Genomic DNA, 26,797 nt, shown 5'->3' with positions numbered 1-26,797 from the left:
ACAATATGAAAAACCCTATGATGTATCTTCAATCAATTCATATGTTTGTTGTTTGTTGTCTCCTGACCCCTCCTGTCTCAGCCTCCAGTATTTATGCTGCAGTAGTTTGTGTCGGGGGGCTAGGGTCAGTTTGTTATATCTGGAGTACTTCTCCTGTCCTATTCGGTGTCCTGTGTGAATCTAAGTGTGTGTTCTCTTTCTTTCTCTCTCTCTCGGAGGACCTGAGCCCTAGGACCATGCCCCAGGATTACCTGACATGATGACTCCTTGCTGTCCCCAGTCCACCTGACCGTGCTGCTGCTCCAGTTTCAACTGTTCTGCCTTATTATTATTCGACCATGCTGGTCATTTATGAACATTTGAACATCTTGGCCATGTTCTGTTATAATCTCCACCCGGCACAGACAGAAGAGGACTGGCCACCCCACATAGCCTGGTTCCTCTCTAGGTTTCTTCCTAGGTTTTGGCCTTTCTAGGGAGTTTTTCATAGCGACCGTGTTTCTACACCTGCATTGCTTGCTGTTTGGGGTTTTAGGCTGGGTTTCTGTACAGCACTTTGAGATATCAGCTGATGTACGAAGGGCTATATGAATAAATTTGATTTGATTTGAGTTTATCTTTAGTTCTTGATAAGGACAATTCAAATGTATTGCAATCTGAGAGAAATTCAACATTTTAATAAAAAAATATTTTAAAAATCATTAAACAAGTTAATCACATTAACAATTCATATTCACAATTCAAGAAACCATTGCGGTATGACCAAACCATTACTTCCTTTGTCTGATCATCAACTTGTTGATTGCATAAAACATGGATATATTTCTGAGAATGGCAATCAATCCCCAGATTGGTTTATTGTGTGTGTGGGCTCCTACAGTAACATCCCAGATTAGTTGAGTGATTGTGTGTGAGGACTCAGGGCTACAGTATTCATTACCATCCCCAGTGTAAGGACCATTGAGAGATCAGATTATTCTCATCACCATGCTCCTCAGGCTGAGTGAGGGTCAGTGAAGGCCTGAGTGATGGACAGAAGAGTCCCAGACACAAGTCCATTTTGTACATCAGTGGTGTTGATAATCCAGTGGTCACTTCTTGAGCTTGGCCAGGCCCATGAGGAGCTGATCCCTCCTCTCTCTTCTAGCAGACAGGTGCTGCGGGTCAGCTCACACATCTCCTGTAGGGATACATCGGAGGAGGGAGGGAGAAGATGAGATGAGTAGAGAGTAGTTTTAGCTGCTGGGATTTCTTTCTGCTGTTAGCCTGGTAAAATATTTCCTTGGTTGGATACACTTGGATGCATTCAATTGGTCCAATTTGAAATATTTTCTCCTCATGCCCTCTCTGTCGCCCTGGAGATAGCCCTCCAGACCTGGGAGAGTGGACCATACATAGAGGGTTGGCCAGACTTTAAGGCAATGAGAAGATCTTATTTGTTACAGAAGTTCAGAGCAGCAAAATCAGATCTGTATGGTCTCACTATGACCGAAAATGAACATCTTCCAAGTACTTTAGTCATATTCTATAATGATTCTAGTAAGGGTTCTAGAGTTCTAGGGTGTAAGCATTTAAATGAGTAACTTGTTTCTTGGGTGTAAAATGCTATTCCCCATTTTCTTACTTCCAAGTTGAACACTGAATGTGTACATGGACATTACAGAGACAGACTAAAGCTAACATTTCAGTGTGATAACTGCCAGCTACATCCAACTAAGCTCTCTCACAGAGTTATGTTTTTGGTGAGAGAGATCTCACCTGACTAGGACATTTTCAGTGATCCTTTCTCTCCTCTCTTCTGCTTCAATAGTCTGAACAAAATAAGTTCATGGCTCCTTCAGTCTCGTGTTTAGCTTATAAAATGACGCTGCTTTCTGGTTTAAGGGCTTTTATGTGTCCTAACTGGAAAGTATCGTCACTCAGCCAGAGCAAAGCAGAGAGTGAACCCGAGTGTTTTACAATCTGATTGGACTGGTTAGACTAGACGACCTACAGTCACAACAGGAATGGGCTTTGGATGTTCTGAGCAACATGCTGTATGTAACACATGCTACTGGTGTTTTTATTCCATACAATGGGAGATAAGTGTATTTTACTACACTTACACAGGCCGATGTTAATTCATCACTTGAGAAGATGACCATAGACTGGCACAATAGAACTGGTATAAAAAATGATTAAGAAAAAGGAAACAGGAAACAGGTAAAGTAGAATGTGTGAGTACTGTACAACATGTATTCCTCCCTGGCATTAGTGGTTTTAGTTGACTTGTGTGAGGGAGTTCATTAATCTGTGTTGCTCAAAAGACAGCTTTGTTCTGCCAAAGTGCTCTCTCACTCTCTGAGCACGGTGGTACAGCCAGAGCAAGGTTAACCTTTAGGTTTTCACACTTCCCTTTCATATTCTACATCTATATGACATCTCTCTCTCTCTCTCTCAAACACACACACGCACACACACCCCACCTTCCCCCAATATATGACTATATGTTAAAAGGGGACTGAGACATGTGAAGGCCACAGTTCCCCCTTCTCTTCACAGATGTTCAGGGTCTAGCAGAGCGACCTCTTTGAACTGTAATATCACGGTCTGGTCATAAGCTCTGCCTCTCACACAACCATCATTGTACATGGTTAAATGTGCCACAATCACACAGGACAAAGAGGACCGTATATAAATATGTATTCTTTGGGGACGGCCTCTCTATGTGTAAGTCAAATGAGGAACTGACTTTCAGGTGCATTAAGGTGCATGGTTTCCATGGGACCAATAAAAGTGTAGCACATTCCCAGCCCCTCTGACATTACCAGGTCAATGTCCTTGACTGAGATGACACCATCCTGAAACGGTAGGTAGCAATGAACTCAGATTCAACAAAAAGGGCAAAAGTTTTATTTTTGTCCACCCCCCTCACTCAGGGTACCAAAGACACAGACGAGGGGTTATTCACCCTCAACGACACTCTTAATAAGCTTTCTACCTGCCCAACAAACAACCATCAGTCTGTCAGGAGGGCTGAGGAAGCAGCAGACTAGACAACCCTTCTCCTTTCATCCCAGCAGAGCACAGCAGCATTAAGGCTACTCCCACCAGATTGGGTTTCCCTAATCATCCCATTCTGTGTCCAAGGATAATGGCAGGGTACAGAGGAGAGGAAAGGCTGTGAGGGCAGTGCCAGGCCTGGGACAGGGCCTGCTGTTCCCCACTCAGATTACTGCTCAACAGATACTTTTTGGCTGACCAGGGGGAAATCAAAGCTCGGACACAGATATGGAGAGTAGAGGGAAAGGGGGACAGTGGCGTCTTTGTTCGCTTCCTGCAGGCCAACAACGGGCCCGTTATCTTGGTGTCGCGAGGCGGCGTCCAGGCGGGGAGCAGCCGTGAAAAGGGGCCTTTCCTCTGCTAATCACTGGGAGCTACCGGCTGCGTTCTCAGCCACTCTGCTTTCCGACACTGGCTTGGACTCAAAGGCCACGTTTTTTGTGTTTGTGTGTGTGTGTGTGTGTGTGTGTGTGTGTGTGTGTGTGAGAATGTTATTTAACATTAATATCAGTGACACTTCACTTGAACTCTCCTTCATTAGGCCTACATACGACCATCACTTTTTGCAACTTGTACAGCAATGACCAGGTAGACCTATGTACTTACAAGGCAACATTGTAATAACATTAATGAATTTATTATTTTGTGGGGATTCTCTGGGAAGCACCACTAGGTATCAGGTACTGCAGAGTTGAATTATTCTATGTAACCTAAGTGACTAGTACATTTCCATTGATTCCATATATTTTCCTACCAATTAACAATACAGCACCGTAAAATTCCCTCTTTCAGAGTGCTAACAACAAAATGAGTTGTGTCAAAGGAGAGAACATGCAGAATAGACCAGATTTCCAAACTTTGACATCACAGCGAGCTTACATTGTCATGCACCGAGGCAAGGTGTGTATAAAGGATGATAACATGTCAACAGCTGAGTTGATGCTGGCTTTAAGATAAGCAAAGTGTGTCAATATCATTACATGTCAATTGAGTAGATTCAGTTCGGAAATTGAAAAGACTGAAATATCTGCATTAGCGAATCGGCAGTAATTAAATTTAAATTGACCCAGACTGGTAAATAATAAAATACCGTCTGAAATGTTGATTCCATTAGCTAGGTTTCCATACAAATGGCGACAGATTTTCATGTGAATATTCTAGAATCTCTATAAAAATAATATGTGCACTTCCCACCAGAGGGGGGGGGGTGAATGCTCAGCAGTGGAGGTAGCTAAGGGGAGGAAGGCTCACAACAATATCTGAAATGGAGCCAATGAAACGGCACCAAACACATCAAAGATGTTGTTTCCATGTGGTTGACACCACTATATTGACTCCATTCCAGCCACCACTAAGGTCCGTCTTCTCCTCAATATTCCCCACTGATGCTTGGTATGTGTAGTGCTATGCTGTTACAGTAGAACATGTACCTCCCATAGCCTTCCGGGTGTCTTTGTATGATGTGTGTGGGTAGCATGTATTTTGAGCCAGTACATACAATGTCTGAGATTTGTCAATGTGGCTTTTGGTACAGCACCAATGACGAAACCACATAGAACAATCTTATGGCACATACTATGTAGAACAAAACCCATTTTCAAATGGACTTATTGCGGGTAAAAAGCTGTGTGTGATGATATAGTGCACATAAAAATAAAATTATCATGTACTGAATTAAAAAAAAAAATATATATATATATATATATATAGCATTTTCAACTCTACTGATGGTATTGTCACAAGAAATGTGTATTATATAGTAATGGGCCCACTCTGGTCTTTACACATGAGCTCTAGCCAACAGCTCGCAGATACAGTCTAGCCAACAGCTCGCAGATACAGTCTAGCCAACAGCTCGCAGATACAGTCTAGCCAACAGCTCGCAGATACAGTCTAGCCAACAGCTCACAGATACAGTCGAGCCAACAGCTCACAGATACAGTCGAGCCAACAGCTGCTCTTATATCAATATGATGCCTATTATATCAATATTTGCACATAAAGGTGTTGTTTCGAGCCATTTCATGCATTATTAATTTTACAGACACAAAAAGATCCCACCATGTCCAAATAACATGATTATTTATTCAATTGAACCGAAACTTTCTGTTTCCTGTTTCCACAACTGTCATGATTTTGGCCACCTAATGCATAGTTATAGTGGATCAGCCGGTTCGGCTGGTTCACCCAGAAGGCAGCCAGCCTCAAACGGAAGGATTTACAAATCACTGCCTGGCTCTGTCTCAGTGACTACTGACTACCTAGAGACAACATGAGTAGAGAGCAATAAACCCAAAATAAATAGAAGAGTAAAATCCTCAATGACATATTTGACATTCATACAAATATTTGACGCAGATCTGTCTGGTTTTACCTGCACAACAGCCTTACAAGATCTTAAAAAGCTGAAAAACTGATCTCAATCTCTCATGACATATGGTGTCTATAGATGACATGTATCACACTGTTATTTTCATCAGCTGGCATGATACACATGACCAACACATCCTACAGTTCCATACTGTGTAGGTAGAGAACCATCCACTTAGTTTAAACTCCATCCAGGTCAGAGCATTTCAATAGTAACAGCAATGTGTCATTTGTCAGTAAAGAACCAAGGGTGCCCTCAGAGGTAATTTGGCTTCAGGGTACACCTTACAGCCAGCCAGGACACTCCAAACACTCCAAGGATCCAAGGAATGTCATGAAGACGTGTCTGAGTTTCTACAGGTCCGTGTTAAGACGTAAATATCTGCACAGATGAGATGTATAGGGCGTGGGGAGTACAGCTCGCCAGCTTGTAGTCCTAAAACCTGGAAATGAGTGGCCTCTGGTTTGTTCAGCCATCCCTACGGGAAAAATGAATAGGAAAGGAATAGGGTTTTGGAATAAATGCCAAAACTAAGGTCTGAGGTTAACACAGGCTTAAGATATATATGTTTTGTTCTATGAGATAATAGCAGTCAGTTAACATGACCTTTATGAATTAAGAAGCCTTTGTGCTTTTTTTATTACATAAGTTCTTCAAAATTCACAAAAGGTGACGTTAGCTGATGCAGATTATCTCCTAGAACAAAACGTATAAGATCTCCTAAGCCTGTGTTTACCACAGACCTTATTTTCTGGGTTTATCCCAAAACGACATTCATTTCCCCCATAGGCTTTGTCCAACGAACCAATAGCAGAGTTAGTGCTTACAAAAACACACCATTACTATTTCTCTCTATGGATGTAACGTGAAGAGGCTCAGTTCCCTGCTCCGTTTCTCTGAGCTAAAAACAACACAGATGTTCTCAGTAGCGTGACCACAGCGCTTTGAGTGGACTGACTGAGCTCACAAGAGCTGTGCCCTTCACTCTGAAGGCTCACTTAACCTGTCTGTGAGAACAAGGTAACTCTCTAAAGACACTACAGTGTTACACGCTAATGCACATCCAGACTTAAGAGCTAATCGACTGGGTCGGAATGTTCTGAGTGTCTCTGTGCATTCCACTGGGTTGTCATCTCTGTTGTATGAAGACAATGGAAGTAGAATAATTATTCTCTTGGGTAGAGGTTCATTGACTAAATGGTTTGTGAAATCAATGCTATGACAAAAGCCCCACTATTCTTTTATGATTGAGAGGTTTCATGTCCAGTACTAGGCCAGATAAAGAGCCACAAAAGCAATGCCGTCGTGACTGTGCACATTATCTGAGACTTCAGCACTTCTTACCATGTACAGTACCAGTCAAAGGTTTGGACACACCTACTCATTCAAGGGTTTTTCTTTATTTTTACTATGTGGCTCAGTTGGTAGAGCATGGCGCTTGTAACGCCAGGGTAGTGGGTTCGATTCCCGGGACCACCCATACGTAGAATGTATGCACACATGACTGTAAGTCGCTTTGGATAAAAGCGTCAGCTAAATGGCATATATTATTATATTATTACTATTTTCTACATTGTAGAATAATAGTGAATACATCAAAACTATGAAATAACACATATGGAATCATGTCGTAACCAAAAAAGTGTTCTCAAATATATATTTATATTTGAGATTCTTTAATGTAGCCACCCTTTGCTTTGATGACAGCTTTGCACACTCTTGGCATTCTCTCAACCAGCTTAATGTGGTAGTCACCTGGAATGCATTTCAATTAACAGGTGTGCCTTGTTCAAAGTTAATATGTGGATTTTCTTTATTTCTTAATGCGTTTGAGCCAAATCAGTTTTATTGTGACAAGGTAGGGGTGGTATATAGAAGATAGCCTTATTTGGTGAAAGACCAAATCAAATCAAACTTGATTTGTCACATGCGCCGAATACAACATGTGTAGACCTTACCGTGAAATGCTTACTTACAAGCCCTTAACCAAGAGTGCAGTTGAAGAAGAGTTAAGAAAATATTTACCAAATAAACTAAAGTGAAAAACAATAAAAAAGTAACACAATAACATAACAATAACGGGGCTATATACAGGGGGTACCGAGTCAGTGTGCGGGGGTACAGGTTAGAGGTCATTTGTACATGTACAGTGCCTTGCAAAAGTATTCATCCCCCTTGGCGTTTTTCCTATTTTGGTGCATTACAACTTGTAATTTAAACAGATTTGGATTTGATGTAATGGACAAATTGGTGAAGTGAAATTAAAAATATAAAACTTTGCTATAACCCCCTTTGCTATAAAGTCCCTAAATAAGATCTGGTGCAACCAATTACCTTCAGAAGTCACATAATTAGTTAAATAAAGTCCACCTGTGTGCAATCTAAGTGTCACATGATCTCAGTATATACGTACACCTGTTCTGAAAGGCCCCAGAGTCTGTAGCACCACAAATCAAGGGGAACCACAAAGCAAGCAGCACCATGAAGACCAAGAAGCTCTCCAAACAGGTCAAGGACAAAGTTGTGGAGAAGTACAGATCAGGGTTGGGCTATAAAAAAATATCCAAATCTTTGACCATCCCACAGAGCACCATTAAATCCATTATGATTTTTTTTAAAGAATATGGCACCACCACAAACCTGCCAAGAGAGAGCCGCCCACCAGAACTCACAGACCAGGCAAGGAGGGCATTAATCAGAGAGGCAACAGAGACCAAATATAACCCTGAAGGAGCTGCAAAGCTCCACAGCGGAGATCGGTGTATCTGTCCATAGGACCACCGTACACTCCACAGAGCTGGGCTTTACGGAAGAGTGGCCAGGAAAAAGCCATTGCTTAAAGAAAAAAATAAGCAAACACGTTTTGTGTTCACCAAGAGGCATGTGGGAGACTCCCCAAACATATGGAAGGTACTCTGGTCAGATGAGACTAAAATGTAGCCTTTTTGGCCATCAAGGAAAACTCTGTCTGGCGCAAACCCAACACCTCTTATCAACATGAGAACAACTTTCAAAGCACTTCATGGCTACCGAAGTAAGTGCTACTTGTGTAATCATTTTAGGCAGGTTACCTTCGCTTCCTTGATCACAGAGACTTATTGTGGTCTGCTTGAAACATGTAGGTATTACTGACCCAGTCAGGAAGAGGTTGCAAATGTCAGTGAAGACATTAAGTCCCGGTAATCCATTTGTTACCGCGGGGAATGTTGACCTGTTTAAAGGTCTTGCTCACAATGGCTACCGAGATCGTTATCACACAGTCATCCAGAACAGCTGGTGCTCTTGTGCATGCTTCAGTGTTGCTTGCCTCAAATCATGCATAAAAGGCATTTAGCTCGTCTGGTAGGCTCGCGTCACTGGGCAGCTCGCATCTGGGTTTCCCTTTGTAGTCCGTAATAGTTTTCAAGCCCTGCCACATCCGACGAGCGTCAGAGCCAGTGTAGTAGGTTTCAATCTTAATCCTGTATTGATGCTTTGCTTGTTGGATGGTTCATCTGAGGGAATAGCGGGATTTCTTATAGGCGTCCCGCTCCTTGAAAGCGACAGTTCTAGCCTTTAGCTTGATGCGGATGTTGCCTGTAATCCATGGCTTCTGGTTGGCAGATGTACGTACGATCACTGTGGGGATGGTGTTGTCGATGCATTTATCGATGAAGCCGATGACTGAGGTGGTATACTCCTCAATGCCATTGGATGAATCCCGGAACATATTCCAGTCTGTGCTAGCAAAACAGCCCTCTAACGTAGCATCCGCCCCCAGTCTGACCACTTCCATATTGAGCAAGTTACTGGTACTTCCTGCTTTAGTTTTTGCTTATAAGTAGGAATCATATCATATCCACTCATAAGTCAAATGGAGGATGGGGGCGAGCTTTGTGTGCATCTCTGTGTGTGGAGTAAAGGTGGTATAGAGTTGTTTCCCCCTCTGGTTGCACATGTGACATGCTGGTAAAAATGTGATAAAACTGATGTAAGTTTGCCTGCATTAAAGTCCCCGGCCACTAGAATCGGCGCTCCTGGGTGAGCATTTTCTTGTTTGCTTATGGCCTTATAGAGTTGGTTGAGTGCGTTCTTAGTGCCAGCATCGGTCTGTAGTGGTAAATAGACGGCTACGAATAATATAGATGAGATCTCTCTTTGTAGATAGTGTGGTCTACAGCTTATCATAAGGTACTCTACCTCAGCGAGCAATACCGCGAGACCTCTTTAAATATTAGACATCGCACACCAGCTGCTAATGACAAAAAGACACACACCCCCACTCCTCGTCTTAACACATGTAGCTTCTCTGTTCTGCCGGTGTATTGAAAATCCCTCCAGCTCTATATTGTCCGTGTCGTTGTTCAGCCACAACTCTGTGAAACATTGGATGTTACAGTTCTTAATGTCTCGTTGGTAGGATAATCGTAGGTCATCCATTTTATTTTCCAATAACTGCATAACTTCTTCCACCAAGTATAATTAATGTCAACAGAAGTTTAGTCGCTCACCTACGGATTCTTAAAAGGCACCCTGATCTGCGTCCTCTTTTTCTCTGTCTTTTCTTCACGCAAATAACGTGGATCTGGGCCTGTTCCCGGGAGAGCATTATATCATTCTTGTCGGACTCGTTAAAGGAAAAAGCTTCTTCCAGTCCGTGGTGAGTAATCCCATTTCTGATTTTCGGCCATAAGAGACGGTAGCAGCGACATGATGTACAAAATAAGTTTAAAAAATAAGTTACCAACAACGGGGAAAAAATGAACAAAATAGCACAATTGATTACGGCCATGTAAAACGTCAGCCATCCTCTTCGGCAAAATTTTCCATCAAGTCCATATTATGGCAAGAACAGCTCAAATAAGCAAAGAGAAACAACAGTCCATCATACTTTGAAGACATGAAGGTCAGTCAATGCGGAAATTTTCAAGAACGTTGAAAGTTTCTTCAAGTGCAGATGCAAAAACCATCAAGCGCTATGATGAAACTGGCTCTCATGGAGGACCGCCACAGAAAAGGAAGACCCAGAGTTACCTCTGCTGCAGAGGATAAGTTCATTAGAGTTACCATCCTTAGAAATTGCAGCCCAAATAAATGCATCACAGAGTGACACACACATCTCAACACCAACTGTTCAGAGGAGGACGTGAATTGCTGCAAAGAAACCACTACTAATGACACCAATAAGAAGAAGAGAGTCGCTTGGGCCAAGAAACACGAGCAATCGACATTAGACTGATGGAAATCTGTCCTTTGGTCTGATTAGTTCAAATTTGAGATTTTTGGTTCTAACCGCAGTGTCTTTGTGGGACGCAGAGTAGGTGAACGGATGATTTCTGCATGTGTGGTTCCCACCGTGAAGCATGGAGGAGGTGGTGTGATGGTGCTTTGCTGTTGACACTGTCATTGATTTATTTAGAATTCAAGGCACACTTAACCAGAAAGGCTACCACAGCATTCTGCATGCCATCTCATCTGTTTATTTTGCGCTTAGTGGGACTATCATTTGTTTCTCAACAGGACAATGACCCAACACACCTCCAGGCTGTCTAAGGGCTAATTGATCAATAATTACTATTATTTTTTTTCACCTTTATTTAACCAAGTAAACTAGTTGAGAACAAGTTCTCATTTACAACTGCGACCTGACCAAGATAAAGCAAAGCAGTGCAACACAAACAACAACACAGAGCTACACATGGACTAAACAAGCGTACAGTTAATAACAAAAGAAAAAAAGAAAGTCTATACACAGTGCGTCAAAATGGCGTGAGGAGGTAAGGCAATAAATAGGCCATAGTAGGGAACTAATTACAATTGAGCAAACTAACACTGGAGTGATAGATGAGCAGATGGTGATGTGCAAGTAGAAATACTGGTGTGCAAAAGAGCAGAAAAGTAAATAAAAACAATATGGGGATGAGGTAGGTAGATTGGGTGGGCTATTTACAGATGGTCTATGTACAGCTGCAGCGATCAGTTAGCTGCTCAGATAGCTGATGTTTAAAATTAGTGAGGGAAATGTAAATCTCCAGCTTCAGTGATTTTTGCAATTTGTTCCAGACATTGGCAGCAGAGAACTGGAAGGAAAGGCAGCCAAAGTTCGGTGTTGGGTTTGGGGATGACCAGTGAGATATACCTGCTGGAGTTCGTGTACCGGTGGGTGTTGCTATCGTGACCAGTGAGCTGAGAGAAGGTGGAGCTTTAGCAAAGACTTATAGATGACCTGGAGCCACGAAAATGTAGCGAGGGCTAGCCGACAAGAGCATACAGGTCGCACTGGTGGGTGGTATAAGGGGCTTTGGTGACAAAACAGATGGCACTGTGATAGACTGCATCCAGTTTGCTGAGTAGAGTGTTGGAGGCTATTTTGTAAATGACATTGCCGAAGTCGAGGATCGGTAGGATAGTCAGTTTTACAAGGGTATGTTTGGCGGCGTGAGTGAAGGAGGCTTTGTTACGAAATAGGAAGCCAATTCTAGATTTAATTTTGGATCGGAGACGTTTAATATGAGTCTGGAAGGAGAGTTTACAGTCTAACCAGACACATAGGTATTTGTAGTTGTCCACATATTCTAAGTCAGAATCGTCCAGAGTAGTGTTGCTAGTCGGGCAGGCGGGTGCAGGCAGCGAACGGTTGAAAAGCATGCATTTGGTTTTACTAGCGTTTAAGAGCAGTTGGAGGCCACGGAAGGAGTGTTGTATGGCATTGAAGCTCGTTTGGAGGTTAGTTAACACGGTGTCCAAAGAACGTCCAGATGTATACAGAATGGTGTCGTCTGCGTAGAGGTGGATCAGGGAATCACCCACAGTAAGAGCGACATCGTTGATATATACAGAGAAAAGAGTCGGCCCGAGAACTGAACCCTGTGGTACCCCCATAGAGACTGCCGGAGATCTGGACAACAGGCTCTCCGATTTGACACACTGAACTCTGTCTGAGAAGTAGTTGGTGAACAAGGCAAGGCAACGCAAGGCAGTCATTTGAGAAACCAAGGCTATTGAGTCTACCGATAAGAATGCGTTGATTGACAGAGTCGAAAGCCTTGGCCACGTCGATGAAGACGGCTGCACAGTACTTAGTCTTTTATCGATGGCGGTTATGATATCGTTTAGGACCTTGAGCGTGGCTGAGGTGCACCCGTGACCAGCTCGGTAACCGGATTGCACAGCGGAAAAGGTATGGTGGGATTCGAAATGGTCAGTGATCTGTTTATTATCTTGGCTTTTGAAGACTTTAGAAAGGCAGGGCATGGATATAGGTCTATAACAGTTTGGTTCTAGAGTGTCACCCCCTTTGAAGAGGGGGATGACCACAGCAGCTTTCCAATCTTTAAGGATCTCGGACGATACGAAAGAGAGGTTAAACAGGCTGGTAATAGGGGTTGCAACAATGGTAGTGGATCAATTGAAAAAGAGAGGGTCCAGATTGTCTAGCAGCTGATTTGTACGGGTCCAGGATTTGCAGAACATCTGTTATCTGGATTTGGGTGAAGGAGAACCTGGGGAGGCTTGGTCAAGTATCTGCGGGGGGTGCGGAGCTGTTGGCCAGGGTTGGGGTAGCCAGGAGGAAAGCATGGCCAGCTGTAGAGTAATGCTTATTGAAATTCTTGATTATCGTGGATTTATCGGTGGTGACAGTGTTACCTAGCCTCAGTGCAGTGGGCAGGAGTGGGGAGGTACTCTTGTTCTCCATGGACTTTACAGTGTCCCAAAACTTTTTGGAGTTAGAGCTACAGGATGCAAATTTCTGTTTGAAAAAGCTAGCCTTTGCTTTCCTAACTGACTGTGTATTGGTTCCTGACTTCCCAATTAGAGTGATGAGTGCTGCACCAGATGTCCTGGCCTCCACAATCACCCGACCTCAACCCAATTGAGATGGTTTGGGATGAGTTGGACCGCAGAGTAAAGGAAAAGCAGCCAACAAGTGCTCAGCATATGTGGGAACTCCTTCAAGACTGTTGGAAAAGCATTCCAGGTAAAGCTGGTTGAGAGAATGCCAAGAGTGTGGAAAGCTGTCATCAAGGCAAAGGGTGGCTACTTTGAAGATTCTTAAATATTAAATATATTTTGACACATTTTTGGTTACTACATGATTCCATATGTGTTATTTCATAGCTTTGATGTATTCACTATTATTCTACAATGTAGAAAATAGTAAAAATAAAGAAAACCCCTTGAATTATTAAGTTGGTTTTCTTGTTTAAATGAAGTGGGAACATCAACAATAATTAGTGCTTTCTCTGGGAAACTCCTTGCAAAAACAGCTTTCTTTCTTCTGATATGGATGACCATGATAGGGAAGTGTCCGTGTCACTTCATGGAAAATCTTTATAGTCACTTTTCATATCATACAGTCTAGGGTTCACAACAATAAATACTTCACTTTCCAAATCAAATTCATTTATGAAGCTCTTTTCGCATCAGCAGATGTCACAAAGTGCTTATACAGAATCCAGCCTAAAACCCCAAAGAGCAAGCAACTCAAAGGTAGAAACACGGTGGCTAGGAAAAACTCCCTAGAAAGGCAGAAACCTAGGAAGAAACCTGGAGAGGAACCAGGCGCTGAAGGGTGGCCAATCCTATTCTCTGGGAGCTATTTATTTTCTTATTTTACCATTATTTCACTAGGCAAGTCAGTTAAGAACAAATTCTTATTTACAATGATGGCCTACCCCGGCAAAACCCGGACGACGCTGAGCCAATTGTGCAATGCCCTATGGGACTCACAATCACGGCCGGTTGTGATACAGCTTGGAATCGAACCAGGGTATGTAGTGACAACTCTAGTACTAGATGCAGTGCCTTAGACCGCTGCGCTACTCGGGAGCCCAATGGCAATGGTCTATTTGCATATAGGCCTACCGCAGCTCTGATTGGTTATGCCACACTGGTCTGTGAAGAGTACGGGCAGAGTCATGCATTTCAATGCAATAGAATCCTACTCCAATGCGTTTTGCTTACAACAAAATCTCTTGCATAGTTCATTTTGTTTCGGTATGTTGCATTGAAAGTGGCTAAAATTACATTGATTCGATCATAATTCCCACAGTAAAGGAAAACATTGATAGTGTGTACTAATGGGGAAAAATCTAGAAAGTTGAGTTTAGTTCAATCTCCTGCTTATCTGCCAGAACTGATATTTCTTCTGCACGGAAGTCCCAGGGAGCTGCGAGCCCATGCGCAGTTTAGAGTGCCTCGCTTTTTTATGTTAGAATTTGGAAAAACAGTGTGGTTGAAAACAATATGGTGGTTGTGTATGAGGAGTTTCACTCGTCCAGCACTCTCACACCGTCAATGCAAATGCAATTGAAAATCAAATCAAACACTTCATGAGAGCCCCGGCATTCAGAGTTTGAGTGGAATAAGATCACCTGTTGAGCAGCAAGAGCCAGGTCCTCATAGTTTATTGACGCATTGAATAAGTGTTCCTGTTGTGCATTTCTATATGCTATGCTATGCAATTGCGTTACAAAAAGGCGTTTTGATGGCCTCTATTAAAAAGAGGAGGATCCCATCAGCTTTCTATAGGCAAAGAATACTATATTAATTTCTCAAATTTCCATATATAAAGCACATTACTTCGCTTTACAACTGGAGTAGCCTACCTGGCTGAACCACAGGAAAAGCGTCTTCCATTTGCTATTCAAGTGCATACGGATGACATACCAGGCTATATCACCGCCTGGTACGGCAACTGCTCCGCCCACAAGGCTCTCCAGAGGGTAGTGAGGTCTGCACAACGCATCACCGGGGGCAAACTACCTGCCCTCCAAGACACCTACACCACCCGATGTCACAGGAAGGCCAAAAAGATCATCACGAACAACAACCACCTGTTCACCCCGCTATCATCCAGAAGGCGAGGTCAGTACAGGTGCATCAAAGCGGGGACCGAGAGACTGAAAAGCAGCTTCTATCTCAAGGCCATCAGACTGTTAAACAGCCATCACTAACATTGAGGGGCTGCTGCCAACATACTGACTCAACTCTAGCCACTTTAATAATGGAAGAATTTATGTAATAAATGTATCACTAGCCACTTTATATAATGTTTACATACCCTAAATTACTCATCTCATATGTATATACTGTACTCTATACCATCTACTGCATCTTGCCTAAGCCGTTCGGCCATCACTCATTCATATATTTTATGTACATATTCTAATTCATTCCTTTACACTTGTGTGTATGAGGTAGTTGTTGTGAAATTGCTAGGTTAGATTACTTGTTAGATATTACTGCATGGTCAGAACTAGAAGCACAAGCATTTCGCTACACTCGCATTAACATCTGCTAACTAAGTGACAAATAAAATTTGATTTGGAACCTGCTCATGTTCCGATAGACGGTTGATAATGGGCCATTCTAATTCAAAATTAATTTCAACATATTGTTTAGTATATCGAGACGTGTAGTCCGCTTGTCATTCCAATTTCCTTGCATTAGCGTAGCCTTTTCTGTAGCCTGTCAACTATGTGTCTGTCTATCCCTGTTCTCTCCTCTCTGCACAGACCATACAAACGCTCCACACCGCGTGGCCGCGACCACCGCGACCACCCTAACCTGGTGGTCCCAGCGCGTGGAGTTCCAGGTCTCTGGTAGCCTCTGGAACTGCCAATCTGCGGCCAACAAGGCAGAGTTCATCTCAGCCTATGCCTCCCTCCAGTCCCTTGACTTCTTGGCACTGACGGAAACATGGATCACCACAGATAACACTGCTACTCCTACTGCTCTCTCCTCGTCCGCCCACGTGTTCTCGCACACCCCGAGAGCTTCTGGTCAGCGGGGTGGTGGCACCGGGATCCTCATCTCTCCCAAGTGGTCTTTCTCTCTTTCTCCCCTTACCCATCTGTCTATTGCCTCCTTTGAATTCCATGCTGTCACAGTTACCAGCCCTTTCAAGCTTAACATCCTTATCATTTATCGCCCTCCAGGTTCCTCGGAGAGTTCATCAATGAGCTTGATGCCTTGATAAGCTCCTTTCCTGAGGACGGCTCACCTCTCACAGTTCTGGGCGACTTTAACCTCCCCACGTCTACCTTTGACTCATTCCTCTCTGCCTCCTTCTTTCCACTCCTCTCCTCTTTTGACCTCACCCTCTCACCTTCCCCCTACTCACAAGGCAGGCAATACGCTTGACCTCATCTTTACTAGATGCTGTTCTTCCACTAACCTCATTGCAACTCCCCTCCAAGTCTCCGACCACTACCTTGTATCCTTTTCCCTCTCGCTCTCATCCAACACTTCCCACACTGCCCCTACTCGGATGGTATCGCGCCGTCCCAACCTTCGCTCTCTCTCCCCCGCTACTCTCTCCTCTTCCATCCTATCTTCTCTTCCCTCTGCTCAAACTTTCTCCAACCTATCTCCTGATTCTGCCTCCTCAACCCTCCTCTCCTCCCTTACTGCATCCTTTGACTCCCTATGTCCCCTATCCTCCAGGCCGGCTCGGTCCTCCCCTCCCGCTCCGTGGCTCGACGACTCATTGCGAGCTCACAGAACAGGGCTCCGGGCAGCCGAGCGGAAATGGAGGAAAACCCGCCTCCCTGCGGACCTGGCATCCTTTCACTCCCTCCTCTCTACATTTTCCTCCTCTGTCTCTGCTGCTAAAGCCACTTTCTACCATTCTAAGTTCCAAGCATCTGCCTCTAACCCTAGGAAGCTCTTTGCCACCTTCTCCTCCCTCCTGAATCCTCCCCCCTCCCTCCTCCCTCTCTGCAGATGACTTCGTCAACCATTTTGAAAAGAAGGTCGATGACATCCGATCCTCGTTTGCTAAGTCAAACGACACCGCTGGTTCTGCTCACACTGCCCTACCCTATGCTCTGACCTCTTTCTCCCCTCTCTCCAGATGAAATCTCGCGTCTTGTGACGGCCGGCCGCCCAACAACCTGCCCGCTTGACCCTATCCCCTCCTCTCTTCTCCAGACCATTTCCGGAGACCTTCTCCCTTACCTCACCTCGCTCATCAACTCATCCCTGACCGCTGGCTACGTCCCTCCCGTCTTCAAGAGAGCGAGAGTTGCACCCCTTCTGAAAAAACCTACACTCGATCCCTCCGATGTCAACAACTACAGACCAGTATCCCTTCTCTCTTTTCTCTCCAAAACTCTTGAGCGTGCCGTCCTTGGCCAGCTCTACCGCTATCTCTCTCAGAATGACCTTCTTGATCCAAATCAGTCAGGTTTCAAGACTAGTCATTCAACTGAGACTGCTCTTCTCTGTATCACAGAGGCGCTCCGCACTGCTAAAGCTAACTCTCTCTCCTCTGCTCTCATCCTTCTAGACCTATCGGCTGCCTTCGATACTGTGAACCATCAGATCCTCCTCTCCACCCTCTCCGAGTTGGGCATCTCCGGCGCGGCCCACGCTTGGATTGCGTCCTACCTGACAGGTCGCTCCTACCAGGTGGCGTGGCGAGAATCTGTCTCCTCACCACGCGCTCTCACCACTGGTGTCCCCAGGGCTCTGTTCTAGGCCCTCTCTTATTCTCGCTATACACCAAGTCACTTGGCTCTGTCATAACCTCACATGGTCTCTCCTATCATTGCTATGCAGACGACACACAATTAATCTTCTCCTTTCCCCCTTCTGATGACCAGGTGGCGAATCGCATCTCTGCATGTCTGGCAGACATATCAGTGTGGATGACGGATCACCACCTCAAGCTGAACCTCAGCAAGACGGAGCTCCTCTTCCTCCCGGGAAGGACTGCCCGTTCCATGATCTCGCCATCACGGTTGACAACTCCATTGTGTCCTCCTCCCAGAGCGCTAAGAACCTTGGCGTGATCCTGGACAACACCCTGACGTTCTCAACTAACATCAAGGCGGTGTCCCGTTCCTGTAGGTTCATGCTCTACAACATCCGCAGAGTACGACCCTGCCTCACACAGGAAGCGGCGCAGGTCCTAATCCAGGCACTTGTCATCTCCCGTCTTGATTACTGCAACTCGCTGTTGGCTGGGCTCCCTGCCTGTGCCATTAAACCCCTACAACTCATCCAGAACGCCGCAGCCCGTCTGGTGTTCAACCTTCCCAAGTTCTCTCACGTCACCCCGCTCCTCCGCTCTCTCCACTGGCTTCCAGTTGAAGCTCGCATCCGCTACAAGACCATGGTGCTCGCCTACGGAGCTGTGAGGGGAACGGCACCTCAGTACCTCCAGGCTCTGATCAGGCCCTACACCCAAACAAGGGCACTGCGTTCATCCACCTCTGGCCTGCTCGCCTCCCTACCACTGAGGAAGTACAGTTCCCGCTCAGCCCAGTCAAAACTGTTCGCTGCTCTGGCCCCCAATGGTGGAACAAACTCCCTCACGACGCCAGGACAGCGGAGTCAATCACCACCTTCCGGAGACACCTGAAACCCCACCTCTTCAAGGAATACCTAGGATAGGGTAAGTAAGGGTAGGTAATCCTTCTCCCCCAACAAGATTTAGATGCAAGTGGCTGTTCCACTGGTTGTCATAAGGTGTATGCACCAATTTGTAAGTCGCTCTGGATAAGAGCGTCTGCTAAATGACTTAAATGTAAATGTAAAATGTAAATGTAATGTATATAAAGACAAGATCAAATTCAGAATAGTCTGAATGTCTAGCCCATAGGCCTATATATTTTGCTAAGGTTTGTATCACAACTAAAGTGGCCAAATAACTCCAAATGTAGCTTACAGGCCCAAGTCCCCTGGAACATGGATGGATTGCCCATAGCCTACAGAGCCTACTGAACATGGAACATGGATGGAGAGCCCATAGCCTACAGAGCCTACTGAAACGTGTTCTTGTAAGCCCAGTCATTGCGTAATCGCCTGTGAAAACAGAGTTTTGACTGGCCACTTTTTAATAGCGGATCCCAGCCTTCTCGTGCTGCTACATTTATTGCTCAATTCCTAAAAACGACAAACGTTGTAGCCTACCTCGCATATTAAAAAAGTAGCTGCACGTAACGTGGATGACTTTCTTTTTTTTGTGAGCCATTCCAAATAAAAAATAATTACACACATATATTAAATAGTAAACTATATGTAAAGACCAGATTAAATTGAGAAAAGAGCACTTCCCTTTCATGTAACTTTTTTCAAATAATAATTTGTTGCATCATGCAGCCTTAGAATCTATTAGAAATCAAAACATATAGCCTAACGTTTGTATCACAACTGAAGTTGCACAAATAACTCTAAATTAAGGATATAGGAGGACCTCAATACAGAATAGCCACTCGACACAGGAGAGCCACTCGACACTGCATATAGCTCCCTCGGAAATCGTTTGGGGAAAAATATATTTTCTATTTTATTCAGCTATGTTAAATTGTATTGTTCTTACTATAAGATAATATAAAATAATGCCACAGGAATTATAAGCATATCTTGCCTGCTAAATGAACTAGTGTTGCCCACAGCCATATGACATAGCCAGATCAGGGCCTACCTAACATAAGGCCTAAAATATATAATGGATTCATTGTGACAATGTTGGCTATTTGAAATGGATTTAGACTTTTTTTATATATAAATGTTCCAAAGGTTCACATCAGTGGCTTGTAGACTATGTGTTTAGGTTAATTAACGGTAAATTACCGTGAGACCGGCAGTTATCTGCATGACAATCACCGGCTGACAAAATGTCATGACAGCCACAGCCCTATACACACACCCAGGGTATGTTCTTCTCTGTTGGACCACATTACTCTGTGATCCATAAGCAGGGCTTAGCTCACAGATCTCCCTCTGTGAAGGCCTCTATGAAAGGAGTGGTACTGAGGTAAAACCATGGGGGGATTAAACACACATACGCGCACATGCACACAAACCTTCTCAGGTAAAGGTAAACTCGTCTCTCTGGCCACAGAAGGACTGTGTCTGTATGTGTGTGTGTTTAAGCCTCAAGGCGATGATAAGGGTGGAATTTCAGTGGTTAGCTAGTTGGTAGGAGACTAATGGAAGAGAGGGTAAAGTCAATAAGGTTCTCGAATACTTCTTTAAGACTGGACAAGGAGTGGACTGCAATAAAATACAGTGTTGCAACCTAGAGATTAGAACCTGAAGGTTACAAATGTTACTGTTGGAATGGATGGGTCATTCCCTTGTGCAAACACCAAAAGTACTGGCCTTGGACAGGGAGCGAGCATCCTGTTCCCTATGCTGTGCAGTGCTCTGGCCAAAAGGAATGGGATTAGGGCGCCATATTGGACACAGCCTTGGTGTTTGGAGTAGTGCTGTACTGACCGGTTGAGATATGATACAGCGCTTCCGGTTCTGGAGCTGGGAGAAGACGTTGCTCGGCAACAGGCCGGAGGTGGAGCTACTGAGGATCACGCCCTCTCCCACATGACTCTCCACCACCTGAAAGACAATCTGCTTGTCCTCAATCTCCTCAAACGCACTCTCCTGTACACACAGAAACACACACACACACGTTTGTTTAGCAGAGACAATGTGACAGTGAAGTTAACACATTATCCCATTGCAGTGGCAACAGATCTTCAGTGCAACATTATAAACAAATATTAGGACATACAGAAATACAAAGTAAAGGCCGATGAGAACAAAAATGGTGTACTTTCAAAATATTATTTTTTTTTGCTGGAAAAATGGTTCTTCTTCACACAAAAAACAGCTTTCCGAGCTACTTGCATATGGCTGTGTCGTAAACTAAGTTATGGCACATGATCTGAGATTCCAGACACAACGTGTCACATATACTGAACATAAATATAAATGCAACAAGATTTTACTGAGTTACAGTTCATATAAAGAAATCAGTCCATTTAAATAAATTCATTAGGCCCTAATCTATAGCTTTCTCATGACTCAGAATACAGATATGCATTGGTTGGTCACGGATACCTTTCAAAAATAATTATGGGGTGGATCAGAAAACCAGTCAGTATCTGGTGTGACCACCATTTGCCTCATGCAACGCGACACATCTCCTTCGCATAGAGTTGATCAGGTTGTCGATTGTGGAATGTTGTCTCACCCCTCTTCAATGGCTGTGTGAAGAGGAACATGCTGTCGTACATGTCGATCCAGAGCATCTCCAACATGCTCAATGGGTGACATGTCTGTTGAGTATGCAGGCCATGGAACTGGGACAATTTTACCATCCAGGAATTGTGTACAGATCCTTGCGACATGTGGCCGTGCATTATCATGCTGAAACATGCGGTGATTAAGGTGGATGAATGGCACGACAATGGGCCTCAGGATCTCGTCACGGTATCACTGTGCATTCAAATTGCCATCAATAAAATGCAGTTGTGTTCGTTGTCCGTAGTTTATGCCTGCCCATACCATAATCCCACCATGGGAGCGCACTGTTCACAACATTGGCATAAGCATAAACTCGCCCACACGATGCCTTACATGTGGTCTGCGGTTGTGAGGCTGGTTATGGTAGAGAAACTAACAGGACATTCTTTAGCAACAGCTCTGCCGGACATTCCTGCAGTCAGCATGCCAATTGCACGCTCCCTTAAAACATCTGGGCATTGTGTTGTGTGACAAAACTGCACATTTTAGAGTGGCCTTTTATTGTCCCCAGCACAAGCATTTAATCAGCTTGCCACACATGTCAGATGGATTGATGATCTTGGCAAAGGAGAAATGGTCACTAACAGAGATGTAAACAAATTTGTTCACAAATTTTGAGAGAAATACACTTTTTGTCCGCATGGAAAATTTCTGGGACTTATTTCAGCTCATGAAACCAACATTTTACATGTTGCGTTTATATTTTTGTTCAGTGTAGTTCTACGACGTGATATTCCTATAAGACGACCTATTTCTTAAAGTAACTGCCCAGTGTTTCCAGATTTCTATGAAATATGGCCTATAATTACTTACAATGACTGAAATAGTTTTCCTTGACATTTTTTAAATTAAGTTTGTTAAAAAGCTGATTTTCTGTGTTGGAATGGTGTTGGTGTACTCCAACAACAGAATGGTCATAAAAAATATTCACGCAAGTAGACCGCTTATTGGCTAGCTCATCCTCCTCTAGACCGCTTATTGGCTAGCTCATCCTCCTCTAGACCGCTGATTGACTAGCTCATCCTCCTCAGGGAGATGACATCATGTTCTATGAGGAAATAGCAAGCATTCTTGAAACGGTCTGAGATACAAATGTTTTTTTCTCCTATTTATGCTTTGGCCACAAATACAGGTATAGGGTGAGTCAACAACATTATTTCAATACAGGTTGACAGAATATTAACTTTTAAAAGTGACATTTTGACTGGGCAGTTACTTTAAGACTGAAAAGGAATATTGGGGCATGATCATGTTTTTACTCCATATATATAACGACTGTGCGACTGTCTTTGTTTTCATAGCTTACAGTTTATACCCCTTTAGGCAGCACCTCGACAATGAAATACTTTTTCTCTGGGTATGTGCCAGCTCATGCTTTTTATTAGACTTAAAATGTCACATCTACAATGACTCCGGAATGGTGGTTTACAAAATATGTTTCCCAGCTATCCTCATGATCCCCAGTCACAAGAGGGTTATGTACACTGCTAACATTAGTGTTTCCATACAAATACAAACCACATTGAAAAAAACATGACATGATTCGATGTGGTCATCGCTTTTTAATGAATTAATACAGAACACTGCTTGTGCTTGGTCCTGTTATGTATCGCTCATCACAATCATATGCACAGACAAATGTCTTGAAGACCACGATGCTCTCTACCTCACAATGCTCTTTCAACTTCTAACTAAACTAACCAGCTTGGATATACTACACAATGGCTGCAGGGCAGCTTAACACCTCCATGTAAGTCTTAAGCGGGAAAACGATTATAAAGCCTATTCATCCAAAATAAGGTTAGAATCAAAGTAGGCGTGAACTGCTGCTGTCAGTGAGGAAATGAGCAGTTGTTTTCCTTTGAGCGAGGAGCGTTTGGAAAGGACGTGGAGTGCCGGAGCGTTGCACCACTTAATGAGCGGGATTTCCGACCGCTCAACTCCGCTCACATTCTCTGATTGAGATGCATCCTAGCGAAGTGTTATTGCTATTTCAGCATGAAAGGGCATTTTCCTCAAAGATGATACTCATACCAGTCAGCCTACTGTACCTGGACGAAGAAGGCTCCCGCTAGTGCCTGAGGGAGGTCGTGACTGCTCAGTAGAGCGGCTGCTCTGAGGCACTCAGCTGACCCCTCAGCATGTGCGCTTCCTGCAGCTCCTCAAGCTGTTTCCTGGGCCACCACACAAGGAAACTGGGTTAACACACACACTCGCAGGCACACCTACAACCCAAGGTCTTTTTCAATGACCCATAACTATACAGAAACGTTTTGACCTCTGGAATATGAAGGAGAGTCATTGCGTGCCACCTGACTACATGATTAATACACTATAACACTGTGTCTGTCTGTACCTGTCCGATTGATCCCATTACAAAAACCATGGGAGTCCGGCAAAACACAATAACAACAGACAGGTTGAGAACTTTACCACATTGTGAATGGGCTGAACATTAGCGGTTTCACTGGAATGCATCGTATACCTGACAGCCTTTATGCAAATACAATGACAGTCAATAACAGAGAAACATCAAACTGAAGTGAAACCACAGGGCACATACCTGAACTCAGTGTAACCATGAATAGAACGGAATGTTACCAGGTTGGTTCTCGAGCCAACGATATATGCACTGATCTATTCCCCATGCTTTCGAGGGTTTTCATACTGTCATTTCAAAGTGAAGTAACTGAAAACTTTACACGTAAACATGTCTTTCCGGTAGCTCTACGCTGAGGCCAGTGGTATGAGGGATGGAGTTGTTTCAGTGGTGTGTGTCAGATTGTTTAATAGGTAACCAAGCAAGATAGACTCTAAAAGCTCAAGAACGCCCCCTACTGTCCAAAACATTGTTTTTTTAATACTCATGTGCAGTTGAGCAAACCTTAGTATAAAAGTGCAAAACAGCATGGTATGGAGGGTTTCCCAATCCTCTCCTCTGGGACCACCAGATGTTTGACTTATAGCACACATTTGTTGGGAAGTACTGGTATAGAAACCTGAAGACAAGACATACTGTGGCTCAAACTGTTAGGATATACTGTAGCAAATAGCTATTTATTTGACTTCATATCACAGCAGGTCGAGGATTTGTTTACAGTCATAAAAAATGAGCAGGTTGTTATTTATAAATACTTTTGGAGACCAACCTCAAAGTGTCTGTACAGTATGATGCTGAATGTGAAACTCTTCTAAATTAATCATAACAGAACATTTCTGGGCTAGGCTAGTAGTTCTCTCCCTAATGTCACTCTAAGAACCTTTTCCCATCATCCAGAGCCTTGAGCTTAAAATACACTAGGTTAAAGTTAAACCAAAGATTTTTATAACTAACCCAAGATAGACCAGAGCCTGTCGTTTTCAATGGGAGCAAATGCATCATAGTGGGCAGAACATGCAAGGAGACGGGCAGTGCCAAGCAGGAGCTAGTGAGATCCTATTGGTGCATTCTAGCATTTATTTGCATATTTCAGGCAATCCCTTCTCAAAATCAGGGAATGAGTCAAGAATATGGAGCGAGATACCTGCCAAAAGGTTGAATGTATGTATCGTTAGGGTTGTAAGAAAATCCATAAGTAAAACGTTAGGATAATAAGAAAAGCCATGTGTGAAACATGAAACGTAAACGTGAAATTTAATCTGTGAACATACTAACACCATGTTACAATTATGGACTAACATTTTAGGCTTGAACAAATCTTGTATTGCAATTCTGACTTACAATAATACCTGTCAGAGTTTTGGCAGTTTCATCTAAACAACAAAGAAAACGTACACCAAACAGACTGTGAGGAGTGCGATGCAAACAAGCATAACCTCTTGGGTAGGAAAAGCGGGCCCAAAGTAAACTGCCTGTTACTCAGGCCCAGAAGCTAGGATATGCATATAATTGGTAGATTTGGATAGAAAACACTCTAAAGTTTCTAAAACTGTATGTCTGTGAGTATAACAGAACTGATATGGCAGACGAAACCCCGAGGACAAACCATCCCCCCCAAAACATTCAGCCTACCTCTGTTTTCAATTTTATTATAAGGCAGAATCCTCCCAGATTGCAGTTCCTAGGGCTTCCACTAGATGTCAACAGTCTTTAGAAAGAGTTTCATGCTGGTTTTTGGAAAAATGAGCCAGAAATTGTAGTTTTTCTAGGTGGCTCCCATTTTGGCTGTAGTGTTTCAAGTGCGTGGAAGAGAGCACGTTCTTTGGTATTTTTCTCTGGTAAAGACAATAACGATTCTCCGTCTTAAATTGTATAGTTTATTTATGTATTAGGGTACATAAGGTTTGATTATAAATGTTGTTTGACTTGTTTGGAAAAGTTTATTAGTAACGTTTGGGATTCATTTTGTATGCATTTTGATGGAGGGAAACTGGGTGGATTATTGACTGAAGTGCGCCAGCAAAACTGAGTTTTTATGGATATAAAGAAGGACATTATCGAACAAAAGGACCATTTGTGATGTATCTGGGACCTTTTGGAGTGCCAACAGAAGAAAATCATCAAAGGTAAGGCATTTATTATATCGCTATTTCTGACTTTTGTGGCGCACCTGCCTGGTTGAAATGTTTTTCATGCGTTTGTATGCGGGGCACTGTCCTCAGATAATCACATGGTGTGCTTTCACCGTAAAGCCTTTTTGACATCTGACACAGTGGCTGGATTAACAAGAAGTTAAGCTTTATTTTGATGTATTACACTTGTGATTTTATGAAAGTTAAATATTTATAATTCTGTAGTTTGAATTTCACGCTCTGCAATTTCACCGGATGTTGGCCAGGTGGGACGTTACCATCCCACTTGCCCATAAGAAGATAACCCAGTATTAAAAAAACGTAATTCAGGGAAACCAGAAAAAGGTATCCTGCACATTTTCAAGTTAAAAGTATCCATTCTCTATATTACTCCTCAGTTGAGTTTGCCACCGCGAGTCTAGATATCACTAGCTGTATTATGTGAAGTGAAATTTCAGTCCGCTAGGTGAATCTATGAATTATGTGTGACCACTGGAGTCTTTGCCACTTTAATACGAATTTAAAATAATTTGACATGATTTATATGAATCAGGGTATGAACATATGGACTTTGAAAGGAACAAAGGAGAGGTTAAACGTAGGCTAGGTCTGGCATAAACGTATTCCCACACTTTACATTAACTCTGTTGCAGTGATTTTAGGTAGTCTCCGTACAGGCTATTCCCTCCATCGTGACTCTGCTGCCCAGTTGAAGAGCTTGTGATCTCCATGCAGCACAACAGCACCATGTGCATTTGGAAAAGCACCGCTCAGCCTCAGAAGATGCCCTTCTGGAGTCATGCAGCCATAAAGTCATTATACCCTAATGTAGGCCTATTTGTGTACTAGCCAAAT

General features: G+C 43.5%; 1 pseudogene; it reads right to left on the bottom strand.

Annotated features, from left to right (window-relative positions):
• Window positions 1–664: 664 nt before the first annotated feature.
• Window positions 665–23,601, bottom strand: LOC118386256 (lambda-crystallin homolog; annotated as a pseudogene).
• Window positions 23,602–26,797: the final 3,196 nt, after the last annotated feature.

This window comes from Oncorhynchus keta, chromosome 7, assembly GCF_023373465.1.
Source record: "Oncorhynchus keta strain PuntledgeMale-10-30-2019 chromosome 7, Oket_V2, whole genome shotgun sequence".
NCBI classification, from domain to species: domain Eukaryota; kingdom Metazoa; phylum Chordata; class Actinopteri; order Salmoniformes; family Salmonidae; genus Oncorhynchus; species Oncorhynchus keta.
The sequence above is the reverse complement of the archived record's forward strand: the minus strand, read 5'-3'. Positions and strand labels throughout refer to the sequence as shown.